Below are 9,183 nucleotides of genomic sequence, written 5' to 3'. Positions count from 1 at the left end.
CCCCAAAAATGTGGGAAATAGCCCCTGTGGAGTTCTGTAAATTTTGACTGTCTTCCACAATATGCCTGTTAAAGACAATTTTAAAAATCCTCAATTAGTTGTTTTTGTGTTTTGTCCAGAATTTATATTTGTAATAAGCAGGAGAGATGGACTACTGAAGGGAACAGGCTGAGAGTCTCCCCCTCTCCTGATACTGCTCTGTAGCCTGGTCTCCCATCTCAGCACTGCAGCCAGCTGCACTTCTCAAGGTGAACAGTAAGAAGTTCTCTCCTCCTTAACAGTTAACTCCATTCTATTTCTCTCTCCTTGGATGGTTTAGGTCTCCTCATGGCCCTGATTTTTCCATGATGGAAAGTCCCAGAACTTTGCTAAGTCACTCCTTTGTTGATCATCTTGCCTAATGAGATTCCCAAATTTTTATCATTACCTTTTTCTGAAATGCAGTACTCAACATGCCTACTTGTATGTCTAAAGATACCTTAAACTTCACGCGTCTGATCACACTCATGATTCTGCAGGCTTCTCTCCACTGATTCCTCCATCAGTTTAACCCTTTTCAATTAATCCCAACTCCATTTTTTCTCAACAATTAGACAAATGTCCTTGAAATCATCACTGAACCTTCTCTATCATTACCCTACATTTCATATAAACAATTTCCATCAACTCCAATTTCAAATGGGCAAAAAACATAGGATAGTAAAAGAATGTTTACAATTCTTAGTCATTAGGGAAATGCAAACCACGAGATACTACTTTGTACCTTCTAAGATGGCTATAATAAAATAGATCCAAAATCAAGACATGGAGGAGTTCGAACATTCTTATATGACTGGCAAGAATGTAAGAAGAAGAATCCACTTCAGGGACCATTGACAGTTCCTCAAAATGTTAAATATAGTGTTGTCATCTGATGCAGCAATTCTATTCCTGAGTATATACCCCAAGATAACTGAAATAATTTGAACATACAAAAATCTGCACACAGCAATATTACTTATAAAAGCCAAAAAATGGGAGCAATGTAAATGTCCATGAGCTGGTGAATGGATAAATTAATAAAATAAAGTACTGTTACATGCTGCAATATAGATGACCCTTGAGCTCATTATGCTAAGTAAAAGAAGGCACGCACATTCACATGAAATACCCATAGTGGGAAAATCTATAGAGAAAGGGCAGATTAATGGTTACCTATGACTTAGAGTGGTAGTGATAGGGAACAGGGAGTGAGTGCCAATGAATACAATTTTCTTGGGGGTGATAAAAAATTTTAAACCTAAACTGTGATGAGACTGTATATAAAACTTTATGAAGATACTTAAAACCATTGTATACTTCAAATGAGCGAATTGCGCAGTATGTAAATTATATCTCAACAAATCTATTTTAAAGTGAATTGTATAATTAAAACAAACAAATGTTTAATTAAGTATATTTGGTCAATTTTATTTTTTATTAATTTTTCCTACTCCATTTATGAATTCTCCACAATAAACAATTGTGTAACTCTGTTACAATTCACAATTGTATAACTCTGTGTAACTCTGCCTTCTGAATAAAATAAATAAAAATATTTTTCAAAAAGGTCTCAGACAAAAGGAAAAAAATCTGTGGTATGAGAATGTAATGGTATGTGGTATGTGGTAATGTAATGGTAATGTGGTATGGAATGCAATGTGGTATGAATGGGGGTAGTATTCCAGATGGCCTTGGAGTGTGAAAATATCAGAAGGGGTGGATAGGAATACTAGAAACTGGACTGTGAGTTGCCTTCTATATCATGCTAAAGAGTTTGGAACAAAGAACTCCAATAAGTATGGACTCGATATAATCCTATTTGTATTTTGAAAAGATAACTACAAGAACTCTGATGATGCATCAGGTAGAGACAATGAAATCTGAAATACCAGATAAGAGGCTGTCTCAACAGATGACATGAGATTTTTCTTTATAAGAAGCAAATAAAATATCTGCAATTTATGGGGCCAGTGCTGTGGGTTAAAGCCCTGGTTTTATATGCCGGCATCCCATATGGGCACTGTTACTAGTCCCGGCTGCTCCTCTTCCGATCCAGCTCTCTGCTTTGGCCTGGGAAACAGTAAAAGATGGCCCAAATCCTTGGGCCCCTGCACCCACGTGGGAGACCAGGAAGAAGTGCCTGGCTCCTGGCTTTGGGTAGGTCCAGCTCTGGCCATTGTGGCCATTTAGGGAGTGGACCAGAAGATGGAAGACCCCTCTCTCTGTCTCTACCTCTCTTTCTAACTCTGTCTTTAAAATACATAAAATAAATCTTTTAAAAAAAAACCTCAATTTATTTAGATAAGCTATAAATGGTTTCAGGTCCATGGACAGCACTGTGAAAAGCCGTTCCGTCAGAGAGCCACATATAAAATTTCAAGTTTTATACTAATTACATTAAAACAAGTAAAAGAAACTAGTGAAATTAATTTCATTTTATTTTACAAATATATTATCATTCCAACATGACAAACATAAAAATAATAATGAATTGTTTTGCATTTTTTCTTGCACACTAAATCTTTGAAATCCAGAGTAAATGTTATATATAGACAATTCTCATTTTGAATGCTAATTTTCCTTGAAACTACCTTACTTAGATTTCATGTAGTCTCACACACCATGTTGTTCCAAACATCCACAAATGTTGCCATATTTTATATGCCCAGTTGAAGGACCCTTATGGGGGAGAGGGACAGGAAACTAGGCCTGGGCAGATACCAGGGGCTTCTTAAGAGGTTAGATGTTCCCCAGGGTCCAGCGGGCACGTTCTCTGGGAAGGAAAAGTCTGTCCCCTTTAGAGAACCTCTAGGCGTGCCCAGAGCAGAGCTGCCACTCCCCTTCGGAGAGTCTCAGTACTCTCCTCAGCATTCTCCTCAGCTGGTTCCCTCAGCACTCTCCTCAGTATTCTCTTCAGCTGGTTCCCTCAGCACTCTCCTCAGCATTCTCCTCAGCTGGTTCCCTTAGCACTCTCCTCAGCACTCTCCGGTATGCTAATTGTCCCTCCGAACCGGCCAATCCCATATGCTAATTTGTTGACTATATAACCTGTGTGAGACTGCCGCTCAGGGCTCCTCACCGCCTTAGGTGGGGGCCTGTTTGCGCAAACGTACAATAAATACCTCATGCTTTTTGCATCAACTGGTCTGGAGTCTGGATTTTTGGGCGTCCTCTCGAGCAAGTGGGCATCTCTACAACTGAGAGGTCCAACACAGTCACTGCCTATGTTAGACAGCGCAGACTTCACCACCATCCAGCTAAGGCAAAATGAGTGCCCAAACACCCCTGGCTGGCTCACTATTGGTATCCGCTCAGTATGTGTGCAATTATCAGTGGGCACAGGATTTTAAAATAGGGAGTCACTAATTCTAAACCAACTGAAAATAAAACACAGGATATAGGAGCAAAAGGAACTCCTGAGACCAGAGGAATAGATGCCAGATGCATTATTAGTTTTGGCTGAGTTATTGAAAAGAATATTATTTTTGAGATTGAGTCTTTGTTCAGCTAATACAGAGGTAAACAATGACCTGAGTCATTCTCTTCATATTAATGCACTATAAATACACCCATTGTAGCCCCATTATAGAACTGTAATTAAGGCCTTCTGTTTAAAGCTATGTTTGGATTAGAGCACAGCCCTGCTATAAAACACCTGAAGATGATGAATACAATTTGCAAAAACACTTTTTAAATGCATATTTGTGTTAGCAAAAAAAAATAAGGTAAATTCTTGGAAGCCAAAAAGGAGGTGAAAGTGTGAGGAAGGCAGGACACTGAGACTGGTGGCTGCTAGTAATCAAAGGCTTAGATGTTCCAAGAGGTGCTCTGAAGACCAGCCAAGATCCAGGCTACTGGGCCAGTCTGCTTAGCTGTTCTCCCGGTAAACTCTCTCCTTCTTTGCATTATAAGTTTTAGAAGAGTACATAATATCTGTCAAAAAGGCATTTCCCAGCCCTACTTGAAGTTTAGGACTTGGTTCTGGCCAACATGATGTAAGCAGAAATGAAGTATGCAACTTCTAGATGTTATTCTTAAAAGGAAAGGTGTTCTCACCTTTTCCTTCTTCCTGTGAACTAGAATGCAAATACACATGGTCATTCAGACAAGGACATAACTCTGAGAATAGATGATCAACACTATTAGAAGTCTAGGCTTAACACTTAAGATGTTTTAAAAATTAAATAAGTGGCTCTTCATAAAAAGTTATGTTCATATTTATTACAACTACCTATTTTTAAATTTTTCTAAGTCAAGTTAATCTTTCCTTGTACATTAAAGAATTTCCTTTGTATGTTCACCACATCAGTCAACAAGAACTCTCACCTTCTAATCTGCATTTGGGAAGAGTTAAAAGACTGGCCTCTATTTAGATGGCCTTGCTTGAATCTGCATCCATCCACTAACTATGTGAGGGACTATTATGTTCCTTAACATCTGTGTGCCTATTTTCTGTCTGTAAAAAATGAATAAAAAAGTAACCACCTCCCACAACTGAGAGTTAAATGAGTTCACAGGAAAGTTCTTAAGAGTAAGTCCTGACAACAGTAGTCACTGTTCACTTGCTCTCCAGGTAGAACCTCTGTTTCTATTGAATAGTAATATGAGAATCGATTGCAAATTCTCTCCCCACACTGTACTCTTTATGTTGTGTGTGGGCATGGGGGCAAATTGTTGAAATCTATGATTAACATAGAATTGGTCCTCTGTATATAAAGTCATACTGAAAATGATCCATAATAAAGAAAGAGATGAGAGGGAGTGGGAGGAGGATGGGAGCTGGGGGTGGGGGGCATGGGGGAAAGAATGACTATATGCCTAAAGTTGTATCTATGTAAAAATGTATTCATTAAAGAAAAAAAAAGAAAAAAAAATGGAAATAATGAAAGTTTTATAAATGAAAAAGACTCCACAACAACTGATCTGTAGTTCCATAGTATCTATCAATTTTTGCCCGTGTATATCTAATTCTACTTGCACAGTTTTAATTATAGCATAGGATACGATGTTATTTCTAAGTAAAATTTTGACAGATCTCATGTTTATTAAATTCATGAATTTATAAAAGTCTGGTTTTGTGAAAGGATGTAGCCATGTTTATAAAGGATACAATTTTTTAAAAAAAGAGTAAGGCCTGGCTCTCAGTTAGCACTAAGTGCTAGTTAACATTATCAAGTGCAGACAACATCCTGCCCGCCCATATTTATATTCTCCTAAGTGTCTAGAGGTGGCTTGCATACAGCAAATGATTAAGGAACATTTGCTGAACTCAACTGACTTGCTAATGGGCTGCAAAGGGGAATTGGAATGACAAGTATTTCTAAGTAAAACCACTGTGAGTCTGACAGGCTTTTGGTTGTTAATTGACAAATAACTTAGGTAGAAGAGGAAAAATGCATTAGAATGAATGAGTGGGAAAAGGCAAAAACCATTCTGGACCCCAACCAATTTTTCCTATAACCCTTGTTCTTTCCTCTCTGCTGTTTCTCAGCACCTGAAGCTTCTTGCCTTTGTTCCACTGTTGTCTCGGGCTCTTTAAGGGATTGCTCAGTTTCCTCTCTGTGTACTGGCAAGAAAAATATCTAGTCTCACTGAGCCTGAGCACACGGTACTCCTGGGTTACAGAATTTAGGCAAACCTTCCTAGGAAGGGTTCTTTGTTAAACAGTTCCTAAGGTTCCCGCCTTATTCTTTCCAGCACAGGGATGGACACTCCCCACCCCTACTTGCTGAAATGAGTGGTTGTCAACAGTAGAAGGTCAAAGACAAGTTGCACCAACTGGCTCTTACTTCTTCATGAAGTCCTTTACGCTGTCAACATTACTTTCCCTCCTGTGATGTCCATAGCTCTTGGTACTCACCTTCCCTTGCCCTGCTCTGTGGCCTATTGTATATTTACTCCCCCATAAAAACTGCAACCACACTGCCCTCAGAGCCTTTGTAGGCACATGAAAATGTGCTATTCCTGTATCACAGGTAGGCAGTCTAACTGCACATTGGCAGATGTGGGTTCAAACTCAGTTCTGTGATTCACCAACTAAATGACCTTGAGTAGCTGTTTAACCTAAGCCTCGGTTATTCCATCCATGAATTAGGGACTTCTGTTTTTTACATATTTAGATTAAATATGATCAAGTACATAAAGTACCAAATATGGTATCCTGAATTGATGACGCACTCAATAAATGGATATGTTGAGATGGGCAAATAGAATTGTCAATTAGATTTAAAATAGGTTGTTCACCTGATTTTCCAAACACTGGTCAGTGTTGGTGAGCCTCAGGGACTTGTCACCCAAGAGTCCTGTCTTGGTGTGTGCTTCCCAGAGTGCAGTGAAACCAAGTTTATTCACAGTAAGAGACTGAGGTGCCAACAGAGGAACAGGAATGCCGAAGCAGAATTTTTTTTTTTAAGATTTATTTGTTTATTTGAAAGTCAGAGTTACACAGACAGAGAAAGAGAGGCAGAGAGAGAGAGAAAGAGAGGTCTTCCATCCACTGGTTCACTCCCCAATTGACTGCAATGGCCAGAGCTGCACTGATCTGAAGCCAGGAGCCAGGAGCTTCTTCCAGGTCTCCCACGTGGTGCAGGGGCCCAAGGACTTGGGCCTCTTCTATTGCTTTCCCAGGCCATAGCAGAGAGCTGGATCAGAAATGGAGCAGCCGGGACTCGAACCAGAGTCCACACAGGATGCTGGTACTGCAGGCGGTGGCTTTACCCACTACGCCACAGCACCAGCCCCTGAAGCATATATCTTGACAGACCACTCAAACCCAAGTATTTCAAAGAACACGCATGCCATATCAGTATTTACAAAGGTACCATTCAAGTTCTCTTCTTGCAAAAGACATTCGGGATTAGGAGATTAACTTGTACTTACTCTATTATCACAAAAGGACAATTAATTGGCATTTGTAATAATGCAAATGAACATCTATCTACTGCAGGATAAAGATCCACACTCAGAAATAAAACCAAGATGCTGCTAGGAAAAAAAAAATCAAATAAAAGCCACAAAACCTTGAGAATAAAAGACCTAACATGTACCATGCTATACGTTTTTAAAATGTCAATTCTCAAGGTGGATGTTCTGGCAGAGCCCGCATCCCACATCAGGGTGCTGGTTCGAGTCCTGGCTACTCTACTTCATATCCAGATTCCTACTAATGAGTCTGGGAAGGAAAGAGATGATGGCTCAAGGGATTAAGAACCAGACAGAGTTCCTGGCCCCTAGCTTTAATTTGGATGAGGCCTGGCTGTTGTGGGAATTTGGGAAGTGAACCAGTAGATGAAGATCTCTTTCAACCTTTCCAGTAAATGAAAAGTAAGTTATTTTTTAAAATGTCAGCTTTCTACAGATCACACTGTTTTGTAAGAAAATGCAATCAAGGTTCCCACAAGTTTTTTTCTTTTTTTTTTTTTTTAAAGCAAATCAAACTTCATAAAATAGGTACTAAAATTCACCTTAAAGAGTAAGAGTCCTGGAGCTGGCCCTGTGATGTAGTAGGTTAAGCCTTCACCTGCAACACCAGAATCCCATATGGGAACCAGTTTTGAGTCCCAGGTGCTCCACTTCTGATTCAGCTCTCTGCTAATGGCCTGGGAAAACAGCAGCAGATGGCCCATGTGTTTGGGCCCCCGCGTCCATATGGGAGACCTGGAAGAAGCTCTTGGATCCTGGCTTCTGATTGGCCCAGCTCCAGTCAGTGCAGCCATTTTGGGAGTGAACCAGTGGAAGACCTTTCTCTGTCTCTCCTTCTCTCTGCCTCTCAAATAAATAAATCTTAAAAAAAAAAAGAGAGAGAGAAAGAGTCCTAGAACCACCACCTTACACAAAACAAACAAAATAATGTACAGTTCCTTCCCTCCCAGGTACCAAAATAAGCAACTGGCTACAATGATTAAAGCAGTGGAGCACTGGTACAGGACTAGCAGATGCTGTAGTGTGTTCAGGGTCATGCTATCCAAGTGCTTTACAGTGGATGGTATTATCAATACAACTGCCCATGTAACATTTTAAAAATTATGAGAGGAAACATCTTCTATTTGTTGGTTCACTACTCAAACGTCTGCACCAGCCAGGATTGGGTGAGGCCAAAGCCAGGAGCCTGGAACTCAATGGAGCTTTCACCTGCTGCCTCCCAGGATACACATTAGTAGAAAGCTGTACTGGAAGCAGAGGCAGGCCTCAAACTCAGTCTAATAAGGGAATGCAGGTATCCCAAGTAGCATCTTAACCAACGTGTCAAATGTCTGTTCCTATCCATGTATCTTACCCTGTTTGGGAATGATGATACCAAGATTTTAAAAGGTAAGTAAACTGCCCCAGGTCAAATATGGCCAAGGCAGGGTTCTAAGCCTGGCTGACTCCAGACTTATCTCCCTGAACAAACAGTAATGTTCATTACTGACAGAGTTCCTATACAGCACAGAGTTCCTATACAGCATTACGAAAGAACCCAGGACTGGTATTGCAGCACAGCAGGCTAAGCTGGTGCTTGCAACACTAGCATCCCTTATGAGCCTGGGTTCAAGTGCTGGCTGTTCTACTTCCAATCCAATTAGCTGCTCCTGTGCTTAACAAAACAGAAGATGGCCCAAGTCCTAGGTCCCCTGCTAACCACAGGGGAGACCAGATGGAATTCCAGATTCCTGGTTTTGCCTCGCCCAGCCCTAGTAATTGTTGCCATTTGGGGAATGAAGCAGTGGATAGATAGAGTATCTGTCTCTCTCTCTAATTCTGCCTCATCAAATAAATAAATAAACCTCTTTAAAAATGATAGGTATATTAAAAAAGAAAAAAAAATCCCTAAAATAACCTGGTATAAAAATGGAAAGTATGTAACATGCAAATACATTATTAATGTGCAAACAGTTTATACATGCATTAAAAAGCTCATCCTTGCAAGTACTTACTATTAGGATGTTAATAAGTAGGACTATAGAGAATGCTAGAAAATGATATTCATACATGCTGATAAGAATGTACCTTTACAAAGCATTTTTGGAAGACAATCTGATATCAAAACCTATGATCTATATATCTTTCCAGCAATTCTTCTAAACACTGAATCTTAGCACAAAAAGTCACATACATGACTACTCACTCCAAGCTCTTCCACAAAATCAAAATAATGGGAAGAACTTAACTGTTCATCAGCAG

Source organism: Lepus europaeus, unplaced genomic scaffold (genome assembly GCF_033115175.1).
Source record: "Lepus europaeus isolate LE1 unplaced genomic scaffold, mLepTim1.pri SCAFFOLD_3_1, whole genome shotgun sequence".
NCBI classification, from domain to species: Eukaryota; Metazoa; Chordata; class Mammalia; order Lagomorpha; family Leporidae; genus Lepus; species Lepus europaeus.
Note: the sequence above shows the minus strand (reverse complement) of the source record.